This window comes from Vicia villosa, unplaced genomic scaffold (assembly GCF_029867415.1).
Source record: "Vicia villosa cultivar HV-30 ecotype Madison, WI unplaced genomic scaffold, Vvil1.0 ctg.000314F_1_1, whole genome shotgun sequence".
Lineage (NCBI taxonomy): Eukaryota > Viridiplantae > Streptophyta > Magnoliopsida > Fabales > Fabaceae > Vicia > Vicia villosa.
The window spans coordinates 930,707-948,185 of NW_026705136.1; the positions used below are offsets into that span (position 1 = coordinate 930,707).

General features: G+C 34.4%; 1 long non-coding RNA gene across 1 annotated transcript; it reads left to right on the top strand.

The window, feature by feature from the left end:
• The first annotated feature begins 13,382 nt into the window (after positions 1 to 13,382).
• Positions 13,383 to 16,795, top strand: LOC131626618 (uncharacterized). Its single transcript, XR_009291240.1, has 4 exons — positions 13,383 to 13,726; positions 14,747 to 14,875; positions 14,962 to 15,063; positions 15,356 to 16,795. It is a non-coding gene; the product is annotated as an uncharacterized LOC131626618 (long non-coding RNA).
• Positions 16,796 to 17,479: the final 684 nt, after the last annotated feature.

A 17,479-nucleotide genomic window follows, 5' to 3' on the forward strand; every position in this document is an offset into this window, starting at 1 on the left:
ACAATATATATATATATATATATATATATATATATATATATATATATATATATATATATATATATATATATATATATATATATATATATATATATATATATAGGGGATGTATCAAGTAGGAGCAATTTTAAAATAAGAGATAAGAGGATTCAATGTTAACCATAGGATTAATCAAGAGAGAGAAATTCAATTATTTATGAAAATATTAATATAACTATTATTTCTCTCTCTTGATTAATTCAATGGTTACCATTGAATCCTCTTATTTCTTATTTAAAAACCCTCATACTTGATACATTCTCTCTCTCTCTCTATATATATATATATATATATATATATATATATATATATATATATATATATATATATATATATATATATATATATATATATATATATATATATATATATATATTTATAAAATTGAATTGTTGTATTTCTTTTTAATCACGTTGACTTCGTCCCTATAGGTCTTGTGGTTGAGAAAATATTGTGAACTTTTATGTTATGACTCAAATCCATATAGTACCGACGATCTTTGACCATTCGCCACGAAGAATGCACGGTGAGGATAACAAAGAGACTAGGCGAGATCAACCACATGTTAGACGCGGGGGAGACTCTCCCCACACTTTGTATTGTAGGAGATGAGTCATTGAACATACTCTTTAGCCTAGCAAGTTCATCCTCGTCAAAGTCGAGAATATAGTTCGAAGTTACGCTGAGTTAGCGAACCACATCTTTCTATATTATAGGGATGAGTCACCGACATGACTCCCTATATTATAAGGATGACTCACCCACCACACTCTCAAGTATGTCAAGGTAAAACAACATCTAACATGTATTATAGGCAGAGGACCCAACACCCTTAAAAAAGAGCAAAGGCTATATATACTTATTTAAAAGGTTAGGTCAGATCATCACTTTATGACAGCTCTAAAAACTTATTTTTTAGTATATCGCAGGTAGAGTCACTAGCATTGTACTCTCCGCAATTACAATTGGCGCCCAGTGTGGGATCTAGTAAAATTGAAATGGATCACACTCTTTTCAAGAGCTTTAGATAAACCTAGCCTTTATTTGTCGGTGATGGCCACAAGGGTTACATCCAGTAATGGAGACCACAAGGCCCTAGCAGAGATGCACGCCACTGTGGAAGAATTATGTCACCAAAACCAAACAATGCAAATAAATTTACAAGCATCCAACAACATTTTCAACAAATCCTTCGCCTAAATGCCTACTTACTCAATGAAAGAAATAAGGGATGTGGCTGTGTGCTAAGTAAAACGCAAGGAAAGAAAAGAAGAAAAGAGAGCCAAAGATGGGAAGGAACACAGATTTTTAGTGTCTAAGTCCTCCAATCAGCGCAAAAACAACTTCCCCTAACCAATATGTGGAAAGGAAGCTGTCAAACCTTCTAGAAGGCCCATAAGGAACTATATGCCATTGAAAACCAAGCAAGAAAAAGTATGGCAAGTATTGTTTCATACAAAATTCATCTTATAACCACCAACACTTAAGTGGGAGGTTATGGGGTAAGATCCCGACAAATGGTACAAATACCACAAGATAAAGGTCACCACGTTGAAGATTGCCACCAGCTAAACAAGGAATTATAACATCTCATTCAAGAGGGGGCATCTACAGAGATATGTCAAGGATATATTTCTCCAATGTCAACTTTGTGGACCTCGATCCAAGAGAGGAGTAATTGGAGGATAGATTGCTCCCTCTGTAAGACTTGGAAGAAGTTAAGATTAATTTGCAGAGTTTCCAAACTATAAAACTGGAAACCTTCTTAAAAGAAGTCAAAGAAAATGAGTTAATACACTTGCTTCAAAATGTGGATCCATGTTCTTGAAGGTATAATCAAGAAATGATCCAAGATGATAAACCTCATTGATAGCAAGATTCAAGAAGTAACTTCTTAGCTTTGATGATAACATAGTTTTGATGATGACAAAACCTGAAGTAGTAACAAAACTTGAAGTAGTTTTGATGATAAAAAAACTTCAAGTCAAGCAACTACTAAAGTTGGCTCAAGCGGTCAAAGATGCAGAAGGTGGTTGAACATGATCAAGCTACCCTTCCAAATCAAGCTAAAGTTATCTCAAGTAAATAATTAGGGTTTATAAAGAATGGTGATTTAAAGCTTCCCATATGATGGAAACTAATACAGAAATATCTCTAGTCTCATCAAGATGACTCAAGGTTCTTATGTGATACCAAAGTCAAAGATAATTCCAAGACTTTCAGCTTCAGGGTATGAAAAAGAGGAAGTGTGAGAGCACACTTGATTCTGTTCGTATGAGTGATAAATGTATAGTAAAAACACAAGAGCATTTTTAGGAAGTATTATGGCTAAATCAAACACACATTTATAACATAGAGAAGCCTCTCACTTTTTGCTAGCATGTTAATGATTGGTAACTACTTTCTCCAAAACCTTCCAATATGTTCATAAATAATTGATTATTTGCACTGCATAATCGATTAACTAATCGAATAGGTTAAATAATTTTCCCATGGATTGTTTCAAATTTTATACCATTTATTGACCTATAAATAGATAGCTTCTCTATCATTCCAAATCATCTAGAAAACGTGAAAAACCTCACTTTTTATTTCTCTCATAATCTCTCTAAATCATTTATACTTTTCTCACATATATTATTCATAGTGCTTTGAGAACATTTGTGAGTTTAGTGAAGAATTTGTTATGGGTGAGGGCTTAATTATAAATTTATCAAGAGTAGTTTATCTCTTGACTAAATAATTTTTCCTTAGGAAGTGTGATTATTTTGGTTGGGATCTAACCCATTGTAACACTTTTTTGTTTGCCTTTGGGGATTAGAATAAGTTTTTGTTTGGTTCATGAGCTTCACCACTAAAGAAAAACTCTCTTTTGGGTTTTTGAAGAATAACCAGTGAAAAATATTCACAACAGTTCTTGAGCTGATCGCGGTGTAAAATCTCACTCGATTTTAGAGTTCGGCCAGGTTAAAAGCTCAATAGGTTTGAGATCAGCCCGATAAAACTCTGGTTTGATTTGCGGTCAACCCGTGAAAATACCCGATTCAATTTGGAGGACAGCCAACTTTGAACTCCATCTTGGATCGAGATCTGTTTGTGCAAAATCTCTGTTCAGCTTAGATACTAATCAATTGAAGCTCTGTTCTTTGTTTGGTTTTGAGACCAACCGCTTCAAGCTTCAGTTTGTTGTTTTTTAGGAAGTTAGCCTGAAACTTCATTTTCTTGTATAAGGGGGTTTGTCACTTATTAGGGAGAGGATTAGGTCACTTCTTTAAGACCCAACCTAATTAAATTTATGGTGTCTTTCTCTCTTCCCTTTTCTCTTTTATTTTCCACTAAATTTCTATACTTTGAGTTTTCGTTGGATAAGTATTCAAACATTTTTGATAAAATATTTTCAAAATTGGATTTTGAAAACGATTTTTATTTAAATAAACAATTTCCAAACCTCCACAATTCACCCCCTTTTGTGTATGGAGTCACATGTTTAACACAAAAGAACGTAAATTTATTCGCCTAGAGCCCCTCAAATATGCCATAAATAGATTTCAAAGTCATTTGCCATAGTATGTCCCCGATGTCACCATCAAGCCAATCATACATAAAACATGAAAGACGAGGGAAGAGAGATGAATAATAACTAATGAAAAGATGAAGAAGTTGAAATATTTGGGTTCAAAAGTTAGATCAAGTGCACCACTTGGCTAGCTGATGTGGTAATGATGAATAAATACTCAGGAAAGTGGATAATATGGGTGGATTTACTGATTTCAATATGGAATGTCACAAAGAACCATAACCCCTTGCTTTGTATAGAAATATTGATTGGTGGGTAATCAGGGTACATAATGCTTATCTTTAATTGGGCTTACTTGGGTTATAATCAAATTAAGATGAACTCCTTGGATGCGCCCAAAATGAATTTAATGACCAATAGTTGTAACTACTACGAGGTGATGTCTTTTGGTCCCATGTATGTTGGATCCATCTATCAAAGACTGATGGATATACTGTTTTCAAACCAAATATGGAAGAACGTATAGGCATACATAGATGGCATGGTTGTAAAGACACCAAAGGAGAACAACGTTAATGGAGCTGAAGCATTTTCAAGCTCCTCTCTGATCTTATGCTTTTAAAGTACTAAGGAAATGCACATACTCACTTTAAATGATTTCCAAAACATCATATGGTCAAAACATTTTTAAAACTAATATTGGCCAATGTCTAATTGATTATGATGTTCCCTAATTTATTATACAATGGGAATTCGACAAATAATAGATTAAGGATCATATCAATTTTTTTATGGGGCTAAAATCTCTCAATAATCGATTAAGGAAGTTATATAATTGATTAGGGAACATATCTAACGAATGTTTACTTTCTTTTCTAGGTCTAATTGATTGTAACAATTGTCTGATTAATTAGAACGACAGTCTAATAAATAAAAGAGCGGATTTGGCCCAAAATTCTTTCCTTTTTTAGAAGAATTTTATATCCTATATAAATGAGTCTTTTGCACTATTCCAAAGCACGAAAATCATATTTTATATCCTTCTCTACTACTCACTATCTTCCCTGAAGCAATTTTTATTCATTATTCATTGTTTTAGTGTTGAGATAGTGAAAGACCTATATTAAGAGTCGTGTAATTCTGTTGCTGTGCTGAAATTTCCATTCAAGAACATACTTCTCTTGTACATCTGTGATTAAATTTGAGTTTGAAATCTAAACCTGGTTAAAAAAGCTTGCTCCAAGGAAGGTTGGTGGGCTGATCTATGTGTAAAAGCTCAAACTATTGTTAGTTGAAATGTCAAGAGGAATCTTTTGGGAGCTAGATTAGATCACGTGGTTTAAGGCCAAACCTATATAGATCCTTGTGTGATGTTTCTATCCTTATCTCTTTATTTTCCATATTTTATGTTCCGCTACTTAATATATTTTTCATCTATTTTCTTAAAATCAATTAACCTAAAATTAACTGTTTTATTAAAACTTTTCAAAAAACAAATAACACAATTCACCCCTCCTCTCTCTCTCTCTCTCTCTCTCTCTCTCTCTCTCTCTCTCTCTCTCTCTCTCTCTCTCTCTCTCTCTCTCATGTATTTGAAGTAATTTGGTTGATAATATTAAAATTCCAAATGGGATGGGATTCCTTTGTACCTATACTTGTCAGTAGCTAATAACGCCATGAGCTATGTTTTAGTTAAGGAAATGGATAACGCTGAAAACTCAGTTTATTTTGTAAGCAGTGTCTTTAAAGCTAGATGAAGGGAAAGGTTTATGGCATGAAAAACTATATGAAGTTTCCTATTTTTTTCCACCATTTAAAATTTTCTATATTCCAATCATCAGTGTTACACCTTGCTTTTATTTATTGAACTTTATTTAAATACCCCGCCCCTAAGAATTATAGGTACTATGGCCTAGGTTGGTCTCTTCAAGGTGATTGATGATGGGGAAGCTATTGGATGAGGTTGAAGAGGATGAATTTTCAAAGAGGAAGAAGAGATGATCCTCTTATATGGGGAGCGTACACATCTTCATTTTGAAGAGGAACACACATCGCCCGCTTAAGAGAATTTGAAGTTTATTTTGTTAGAACAAGATTTGTTCGGATCAATATTCTGTGTTTTGATGATAACATTATATATGAATTTTGTATAAGACAATGTGGTACTCTAATCCTTTGCATTTTCCATTTCAGGAAATACATAAAGAGTGTGCACAATTCAGCGCTCAGAAGCACTGACTCAGAAGGTTTTGGATGCACAAATCTGAGTTCAGAAGCAAGTACAAGATGACAGGCTATTAAGTCTAATCTCTAACTGACAAAAGGAACGTTATAAGCTACAAAGGGCAAATTCAGTAAAAGCAGCAAAAGCATGGCTCGAGGTAGTTGACAAAAGTGTGAAACATTAAATGCAAAGCTGTACTATTCACGCAAAGCATTAAATGCAACCCAAAGGTCATCTTCTCTCAAACATCTATATATAGAAGTTCTGATCAGAAGCAGCTAGAGAACTCTTGCACAATATACCAAAACATTGTCAAAATCAAAGCTCACAAACTTCATCTTCAACCTCACAAACTCTTGTAATATCTAGTGAGTGTTAAGCTTAGAACTTAAGAGAAATATCACTGTTTTGATTATAGTTTTATAAGAAGCAATCTATACCCTTGTAAACATTATTTTACATTGATTGTAAAAGGTTCCTAGAGTGATCAAGTTGTGATCACTAGACTCTAGAAGACTTAGAAGTTTTCTAAGTGGTGAATTCCGAAAGTGATCAAGTTGTGATCTGTATACTCTAGAAGACTTATAAGTTTTCTAAGTGGATAACCATTGTAATCAGTTGGATTAGTGGATTAAATCCTCAGTTTAGGTAAATCACTCTAAGTGGGTGGACTGGAGTAGTTTCGTTAACAACGAACCAGGATAAAAATAATTGTGTTCATTGTTTTTATGTTATAAGTTTTTAAAGTCACACTTATTCAAACCCCCCTTTCTAAGTGTTTTTCTATCCTTCAATTGGCATCAGAGCGTCGGTTCTTGGTGCAAGCACTTAACCGTGTTAGACAAAAGATTCAGGGAGAAAAACACAAAGTCTTATGGGTGATACAACAGCTACATTTGTTCCTACTGAACAAAACAACAATGGTAATGGAAACAATGGTTTCAATGGCTACACTAGACCACCAGTCTTTGATAGTGAAAATTTTGAGTATTGGAAAGATTGACTCGAAAGTTACTTTCTTTGTCAAGATGGTGACTTATGGGATCTAGTCTTGGATGGTTACAGACATCCTGTTAATGCTCGTGGAGTAAAGATGTCAAGACAAGAAATGAGTGATGACCAAAAGAAACAATTCAAAAATCATCACAAGTCAAGGACTATTCTGATGAATGATATTTCTCATGATGAATATGAGAAAATAACAAACAGAGAAACTGTCTATAACATCTTTGATTCCTTGAAGATGACTCATGAAGGTAATGCCCAAGTCAAGGAGACAAAAGCTCTTGCTTTAATTCAGAAGTATGAAGCTTTAAAGATGGAGGAAGATGAAAACATTGAAGCAATGTTCTCAAGATTCCAGACTCTGACTGTTGAATTAAGATTGCTTGACAAGGGATATACAAAGGCTGATCATGTCAAGAAGATCATCAAAAGCTTGCCCAGAAGATGGGGTCCAATGGTGACTGCATTCAAGATTGCTAAGAATCTGAATGAAGTTTCTCTTGAAGAGCTGATCATTGCCCTGAGGAGTCATGAAATAGAGCTGGATGCAAATGAACCTCATAAGAAAGGTAAGTCAATTTCTTTAAAATCAAATAATAAAAAATGCACTAACGCTTTTCAGGCTGAAGAATAAGATTCTGAAGAGTCAGAATCAGAATTAGAAGAAGAAGAAGATGAACTCTCCATGATCTCCAGAAGAGTAAATCAACTCTGGAAGAGTAAACAAAGGAAGTTCAAGAACTTCAGAAGTTCAAAAGGCCCGAAAGAGGAGAATCTTCTAGACACAGAAGATCTGACAAAAAGAAGGTGACGTGCTATGAATGCAAAGAGCCAGGACATTACAAGAATGAGTGTCCAAAGCTTCAGAGGGAAAAGCCCAAGAAGAAGTTTGAAAAGAATAAAGGCCTTATGGCTACTTGGGATGACTCAGACTCTACTGATCAAGAGTCAGACTCTGAAGATGAGCAAGCAAACATAGCGCTGATGGCCGCTGTTGATGATGAATCAGAATCTACATCAGACTCAGATTCTTAAGAGGTATTTTCTGAACTTTCTAGAGAAGAGTTAGTTTCTAGTCTAGCTGAACTTCTAGAAATCAAGGCTCAACATAGTATCAAATACAAGAAGCTGAAGAAGCTCTTTGCATCTGAAACTAAGAAGCTTGAATTAGAAAATTCTGAACTTAATGAAAAAGTTTTAAAACTATCTAAAGATGTTGAATCATCTTCTAGTTCAGAAAAGTCTATTCCAAGCATGAACAATATTCTTAAGGAGTATGACTTGAGTTTCGAGAAGTTTCTATCCAGAGGTATTGGCAGAAGTCAGCTAGCCTCTATGATATATGCAGTTAGTGGAAACAAGAGGGTTGACATAGGCTATGAGGGTGAAACCCCATATAAACTTGAATCTGTTGATGAGATGAAAATCACATACAAACCTCTGTATGATCAATTCAAGTATGGCCACTCCCATGATATTAGGCTCACATCACATGCTAAGAGTTTCCACATTACACACACCAAGAAGCATGTTGCACTCACTAGAAAATATCATGTTACTCAGAATAGGGAATATCATGTTGTACCTCCTGTTAATTTTTATTATAAACCCAAGTTCAATCAAAACTTGAGGAGAACTAACCCAAAAGGACCCAAGAAAATGTGGGTACCTAAGGAAAAGATAATTCCTGTTGCAGATATCCTTGACATCCAAGAAGACAAAGGAAAATATGTCATGGTACCTGGACTCTGGGTGCTCGCGGCACATGACGGGAAAAAGGTCTATGTTCCAAGACCTGGTGTTTAAATCTGCTGGAGAAGTAAAGTTTGGAGGGAACCAGAAGGGAAAGATCATTGGCTCTGGAACCATAAGCATCGGTAACTCTCCCTCTATAACTAATGTTCTGCTAGTAGATGGATTAGCTCATAACTTATTGTCCATAAGTCAATTAAGTGACAATGGTTATGACATAATCTTTAATCAAAAGTCTTGTAAAGCTATTAGTCAGAAGGATGGCTCAATCCTATTTACAGGAAAGAGAAAGAACAACATTTACAAGATTGATTTTCAAGATCTTAAAAATCAAAAGGTTACTTGCCTTATGTTTGTCAGTGAAGAGCAGTGGGTCTGGCACAGAATATTAGGTCATGCTAGTTTGAGAAATATTTCTAAGATTAACAAAATTAATTTGGTTAGAGGACTCCCTAATCTGAAATATAAATCAGATGCTCTTTGTGAAGCATGTCAGAAAGGGAAGTTTTCAAAACCTGCATTCAAGTCTAAGAATGCTGTCTCTTCCTCTAGGCCGCTAGGACTTCTGCACATTGATCTTTTTGACCCAGTCAAAACAGCATCAATCAGAGGGAGGAAATATGGATTAGTCATCGTAGACGACTATAGCAGATGGACATGGGTAAAGTTCTTGAAACACAAGGATGAGTCACTACAGTGTTCTTTGAATTCTGCACTTTGATCCAATCTGAGAAAGAGTGTAAAATCATAAAGGTCATAGGTGATCATGGTGGTGAATTTGAGAACAGATTCTTTGAAATTTATTTCAAATAAAATGGTATTGCCCATGATTTCTCTTGTCCTAGAACTCCACAGCAAAATGGAGTTGTAGAACGAAAAGAATAGGACTCTACAAGAAATGGCCAGAACCATGATCAATGAAACCAATATGGCTAAGCATTTCTGGGCAGAAGCAATTAACACTGCATGTTATATTCAGAATAGAATCTCCATAAGACCTATTCTTAATAAGACTCCTTATGAATTGTGGAAGAACAGAAAGCCCAACATTTCTTATTTCCATCCATTTGGATGTGTATGTTATATTCTGAACACTAAAGACCATCTGCATAAGTTTGATTCTAAGGCACAGAAGTGTTTCCTTCTTGGATATTATGAACGCTCTAAAGGCTATAGAGTATACAATACTGAAACATTGGTTGTTGAAGAATCAATCAATATCAGATTTTATGATAAGCTTGGTCTTGAAAAGTCAAAGCATTTTGAGAATTTTGCAGATATAGAAATCTCTAATTCAGACTCTGAAGAACCCAGAAGCAAAGTTTCAGAAGATCAAGTTGCTGTTCATTAGAGAATCTTAGAATTTCTGAAGAGCCAACTATCAGAAGATCTTCTAGACTCAACTCTGCTCACTCAGAAGATGTTATCATTGGAAAGAAAGATGATCCCATCATAACAAGAGCATTCCTTAAGAGCAATGCAGAATTTCAATTTGGTTTAGTATCTCTGATTGAGCCAACCTCTGTTGATCAAGCTCTGGAGGATGCTGACTGGATAATTTCCATGCAAGAAGAACTAAATCAGTTTCTAAGGAATGATGTTTAGGATCTAGTTCCAAGATCAAAAGGATTTAACATCATTGGAACTAAGTGGGTCTTCAGAAACAAGCTAAGCGAAAAAGGAGAAGTTGTAAGAAACAAAGCCAGACTGGTTGCTTAGGGCTATAGTCAGCAAGAAGGTATTGACTATACAGAAACCTTTGCACCAGTGGCCATGTTAGAATCTATTCGCTTGTTAATTTCATTTGCCACTCAGAACAACATCACTCTGTATCAGATGGATGTTAAGAGTTCCTTCTTAAATGGTTATATAGATGAGGAAGTATATGTCCACCAACCTCCTGGTTTTGAAGACTCTAAGTCTCTAAAACATGTTTTTAAACTAAAGAAGTCATCATACGGACTGAAGCAAGCTCCTAGAGCTTGGTATGAAAGATTAAGTTCTTTCCTTCTAAATAATGGTTTCACTAGAGGACAAGTGTATACAACTCTCTTCTGTAAAACCTTTAAAAAGGATATTTTAATTTGTCAAATATATGTTGATGATATTATCTTTGGAACATCTAATGCTACCTTTGGAAAGGAGTTTGCTAAGTCTATGCAGGCAGAATTTGAAATGAGCATGATGGGAGAACTCAAGTACTTCCTTGGGATCCAGATCAATCAAACTTCTGAAGGAACTTATGTTCATCAGACCAAGTATGTGAAAGAACTTCTGAAGAAGTTTAATCTTTCAGAAAGCAAAGAAGCAAATACTCCTATGCATCCAACGTGTGTTTTAGGTAAGGATGAGGTAAGTAAGAAGGTAGATCAGAAGCTCTACAGAGGTATGATTGGATCTCTTTTATATCTTACTGCTTCTAGACTTGACATTTTATTCAGTGTCTGTCTGTGTGCAAGATTCCAATCAGATCCTATAGAATCTCACTTAACTGCTGTTAAGAGAATTCTGAGGTATCTGAAAGGTACTACTAATGTTGGTTTAGTCTACAGAAGTTCTGAAGAATAAAACTTAGTATGATTTTGTGATGCTGATTACGCTGGAGATAGAGTTGAAAGAAAAAGTACTTCTGGAAGTTGTCAATTTCTTGGAAGTCATCTGATCTCCTGGTACAACAAGAAGCAAGCTACAATTGCCCTCTCTACAACAGAAGCAGAATATGATGCTGCTGCTGGATGTAGTACACAGATGCTCTGGATAAAGAGTCAGTTAGAAGATTATCAGATATATGAGAGTAACATTCCTATCTTCTGTGATAATAATTCTGCTATTTTTTTATCTAAGAATCCAATCTTACATTCCATAGCTAAACATATTGAGATTAAACATCATTTCATTAGGGACTATGTTCAGAAGGGTGTTCTATCTTTAAACTTTGTTGATACAGACCATCAATGGGCTGATATCTTTACAAAACCCCTTGCTGAAGATAGGTTTAAGTTCATTCTGAAGAATATCAATATGGATTTATGCCCAGAGTGAAAAAATGAGAAGTTCTGATATATGGATTAGATTTGAAATGATAATTTATTTCTCTTATCAGAAGTTCTGAAAATGTTGATCAATTAGATATTCTGATTCTGTTATTGCTAACGTTTCATATGTCTAAGTTGACTCAGAACCTCTTTTAAAGCAAAACAGCTGTCACCAACTATTCCAGAAGATGAACACGTGTTCACTATGAAGGGACAAGCATGCGTGCAGTTGATGAGACGTCGCCCTAGGTAACTGTGCAAATCATTTCAAATATCATGTTTTGCCCTAACGTCACTCAACATTAAATGCATTTGATTCTCTTCATTCTATAACTGTTCATTCTCAGAACTTAATTACATTTTGTTTCAAATCCGTTTCTATTTATACATCTCTCATAATCTCATTTTCTCTTTTCACACATTCATTCTCTCTAAGTTTATGCGTTTCTGCAACCTTTTCTCTCTTTTCTCAAACCCTAAAAGAAAACCCAGAAATCTCAGAAGTGCTTCCATGGCTTCCCCTTCTACTCAGAATGATAGTTCTTCTTCTCAGCAACAACATGAACAAGAACAAGAGCAACAACTTGTTCCACCAGTAACTTGTTCAAGGATGGGCGCCGATGTTTTATGATTTCTGTGGAACAGTCTATCCAGACCTAGTGAAGGAATTCTGGATTCATGCAACCGTGATGCCTAAGGCTATCATCTCTGTTGTTCATGGTGAATTCTTCCATATCACTGAAACCACCTTGAGAAAATTGTTTGGGTTGATGAATGCTGAAGGTGCTACTGAAGTAACTCCAAGAAGAGATTGGGATGCTGTCTACTAAGAAATCTGTGAGAATGGGATGAAATCAAAGGAGGTTAAGGATCTGAAAACCATATACAAGATATGGACTAAGATTCTTCTGGGTTGCTTCTACCACAGGAAGTCAACTAGTTCATCAAACTTCGTTAACAGAGACCAACAATACGTCATGTATTGCCTTAGTACTCAGAAAAAGGTGGATGTTCCGTACATTATTTTCAATCACACGTGGAATGCTGTGAAAGACTCTAGAGATGAAAACAGGCTGAAGTATCCAAACAAAAAGAGGAATGTTATTCCTTTTGGGAGGATCATCACCAACCTTCTGATTCAAGCTAAGATTGTTGAACAGTTGGAGTCTGCTGGTATAATCAATAATCCTTACACCATCATTAGGAGTACTCTGAATGCTAATACTCTGAAGAAGAAGATGGGCATTATCCAGACTATTGATTCTACTCCTAAAGCAAATCCAGAAGTTAGAACCAGAAGAGGTCCTGTTTTGGCTGATTTTGAAGTGTTCTTCAGGAATGAACGACCAGAAGTTATGGTTCATTATATTGCTATGCACAGGGAAGCTGGCTCTGAATGTGATCCTATCTGGATCAGCAAGAAGAAGCTTTTGACGACTAAGGATCACTACAACATTTTGACCCTATGGCAACGCCTAATTTTAGGATGGTAAAAATACCGTTCTCGTAGAGAGTAATAGGCAACAAATTTCTTACTTCCGTTGTGGTAAGATATTTATTTCTTATAAATTTTATGCAACAGCTTAAAACCGTTCTAATAGACCATAAAGAGAACGGTCTAACTAAAAACGGCTTGAAACCGTGTACTAATTATATGCAAAATGTGGAATCGAATAGAGGTTTTTAATCTTACTTAAAGCTAAAAGCAAAGTTGAGCGCTAAAACAAAATTTCAGCCGTTCCTTTTCCAAAAATTGAGCGCTAAAAACAAAATCATCCCTCCTCCCCGGTTCCTAACCCTTTCGCGACTATTGTACTTCTTCTTGATAACAATCATTCCTAACGAAAAAACTGTCACAAACCCTTTTCTCCTTCAAGCTAAACAAACAAAATAATCGCGCACAAACCCTAACCCTTTTTTTCTTTAAGCAAATCAATCAGAACACATGATTCCCTCTCGTTTGTGCTTACCAATTGGATCTCCTTTGTATGTGAAGGTTAACGAAGAACACTACGCTCACTCGCCAACGAGGGTTTTCAAAGCTCACACAGTTAACTTACTCTTGGTTCTTCACATACCAGATTCCCTCTGCCGGTCTCTCTCAAGTCGGTCTCGTCACTTGTTAGTTCAACCTGTTTATCTTTCCTTATCGAGGTAATCTTTAATTTGTACCCCTTTCTCATCTCTCTTGCCTGATTTCTTACTAGGGTTTAACTAATAGAATGATTGGTGGAATCACTTCATAAATTGAAACTATGTTATTTTGAATTGTTGATTTTTTAGGTTTTAAGATTTTTAGAAATTGGTGTAGTGGGAGTCACAGTTGGGCTTTTAACTCAACTTTAGGGTTTGTTGTTTAACCCAGCGAGATGCATGAAATATGAATCACAACTACATTATTGTTTGTTTAAATCATGAAGGAAATATATCTTTTTTTATTATCTTATGAGAACTTGGGATAACAGGGGCTGCTTTTTTTTTCTTCTAATTGAATGATCACTGTTATAAGTCACCTACTGGCATACTGTGACTGTTTTTTAGAAAATGGTAAATGTTCAACTCAGGGAACTAGTTCAAATACTAAAAGAGATCATGTAGGAATGGTTTCCTAGTGGACATGGTTACAAAAATCAACTGTGAATGGAGTTATAATGTAATTTTCTGCATGTATCTGGCATTTTACTCCAACTGATTTTCATAGGTATCTTTAACTTTAATCTATGGCACAATTGGAGTTATGTGTGCATTTTGTTTCTATTGTATATGATTTTTATTTTGAATGTATGTGAAAGACATTTTAATTATGAAATTTGAGTTTTGTAAATGCAAAATGTTCTTTGGGCATCGGTCAATGGATGTTGGCTGATTTACTTTGTGGAAGTGAAGCATGATTTGTATTCATTAATAAGTTAATTTGGGTGGAAATTAATAGGAGTTGTGTGCTGATGGGTTGTTCGGAGTTTTTGCTAATCGAAAATTTCTTTGCTGGTTTGCTTGTTTGAGCTGTTATAATGCTGCCAGGCAGCTGTCTTTTGTTTACTTTGTCTGGTTTTTTTGGTATAGTTTCTATAATTGCAGATTTTTTATTTTGTTATTTATTATGTTGTATGGTTTTTATGGTTTAGTTTCTATATCATTGTGATTTTAGCAGTAATTTGGCTTCTTGTTTTGCAGCACAGTAAGAAAAGAAACTTGAAGCTACACCTGATGGGGTTGAGTTTCAAGAAAAGCTAACTCGTGTTGCCGCAATAAGTACCCACAAAATTTTCTTATAAGCTCCGGTTTGCTTTATAATTTTAGTAGGTATTATTTAACTATATTTAATACTTCATTTGAGTAACCAATCACCACTGTCCTCAATCAGCTTAAAAACTCTTCTGTTTGCTCAGTTTCCAATTAGGATATACTCGGAACAATTTATACGTGCGGTAAACCATCCTCCAATGCAGGAACATATCAAAGAAATGCAATAAAGATACAAAGGAAGAAAGGTATATCTATTGCTTCTTAGTAAAGTGTTTAAATCATATAAGTTATTCTACTCCTTGGTCATATTTATTTTGAAATATATCCTGATAACATAACTGGACAGAATAACATAATAATAAAAAATACCAATACAAAGCTTAGTGTGAAAGCTAACTATGAACATATTCTACTAAGTGTCTTCTTTGGTATCATGGGCCAAAAAGTTCAAAAGAAGAGATGGTTTATTGTTCATTATAGCAATGTCTTTATAGGCTAACTACTATACTAATACTAAGATCTTTGTGGGTATCGAAGGTCTCATGAATGTATTGTGGAATTTCAAAGCGTGTAGAACACGGTGAAGGTATCATTTCGAGCCTAGATGGCATTGGACAAAGAACTGCTTTACAAAACTCTGGTGAAGCTAAGATGTTTGAAATTGATGGAGAGCCTCTATTTGACACTAAATCACTGCACGACATGATTCAGTTGTTTCACATAGCTCAGGTATGACTTGATAGGAACTAGGTACAGTTCCTTAAAATTAAGCATACATTTATTGTTTGTTATTTGCTTTTGAGCCTCTTGAAACAACCTCTTTATTTGACGAGCATAGTCCATCTTAAACATGTGATGATTTGGTTTTATTGGTATCTTTATTGAAGTGGAGGGAGATGTAAATACAAATTCTGTTATGGATTTATTTGGGCTATTTTAGATGTTTAGGAATGCTACTTACATTGTAGTTTAAATTAAATATATAAAACTACAAGTTCTAACAGTGTATGTTGACATGTTTGCCAAAGTATTGATGAGAATAGTAGTGGAACAGTAAACAAGACATTTACAGATGCTAAATCTATGAGCTCTTTGTTTTGCAAGCACCAAAATAACTTATGGATTCATTTTATGTTCATCTGCTCTGTCATTGATGCCCATATCTAACACTAAAGTGAAACTATACATCTATTGTTACTCTGGTTGGTGATTTATTGTTAGACAAATGTAAATATGTGGTTGATAATTGATACTTTTTACTTATACTTTTGCTTTCTATTACCATTCGACATGTAATCTCTTTGGTCTGGTCCATGTTGGTATGCGGAATACTAGAGTAATCTCTTTATGCTAGTGGAAGATGTGTATTCTACAAGGAGTCTCTCTGCTGCTTCTGGTATGATCAAGAATTACTATGAGCTGTAGGGAAGATTCTGTTCATGAATGAAATTGATAATTCTCAATCATATTAGTCATTTTGGTTAAGTCAATTGAGCTTGAGAAATGATCTCAAAATGAGTAACAAGCTTGAGAATTTTCATATTCAGAAATCATTTTGGAATTTTATTAGATTTAGGGACCAATGGCAATGGAATAGATCATTTCTAAATTACAAGATTTTCAAATTTAGGGATGAATGGCAATGACAGTGTTACTTTGCCGAGAATTTTCACATTCAACTAATTAACCTTAAATCATTAGCTAGTATATATTTTCTTAATTTCAAGTTATTATTTTAGGCTAATTTTGATGATTATTTTGCCTTTTTTGTCACACAGATGAGGAGCAGTTTTGTGTTAGAATCAAGATTCTACAAACTTCATTGTTGGATTTGTAGTTCTTGGACTTTTATTAATCATTCAATAGGTTTCAATAGCAATGATGCTACAATCTTGTCAACTTAATAGCGTTGGAATTGTTGAGCTTAGCAATACAAATGTTGACTATAGTTATTGCATGATTCATTCTCTAAATTGCAAAGCTAATTTCTTTCTATTTGAAGATGAAGAATCTTAAATGAGATGTAGATGTTTAAGTTTTTTATTTTAATAGACGTTAATGGTCTTTTTAAAGATGTTAATTTGATTATGGATAATGTTGACATAAGGATATATATATATATATATATATATATATATATATATATATATATATATATATATATATATATATATATATATATATATATATATATATATATATATATATATATATATATAATGTTATTTTTAAAATTGATCTTGTTAAGAATTTTGTTATTTAAGTCTAATAATAATTATTTATGAAGTTAATAAAAAAATTGATTTTTTAATTTTGTAAAATTGAAAAAATTTCATTCATTGCAACGGGGATAAACTGTTGTTGTAGCTCCCAAAAGTCTTGCTATAGGGGCTGAAGAAGTGATGGAGATATAACCTATTGGAACGGCTTGAAAACTAACAACGTTTATCAACCGTTGTGCTGGCCTCTAGCGAAAAATGTTATGTAAAATATAACAATCGCAACGGTTGTAACCTAAGAACGAAAAAAAAACCGTTGCTTTTGAAAACCGTTCTAAAAAGATATAAAAAACAACGGTATCTACATGGCGTTGCGGTTGGTGCAAAAACCGTTCCCAAAGGCTAAGACAACGCCTCAGTTCGGCACGGCTTAAAAACCGTT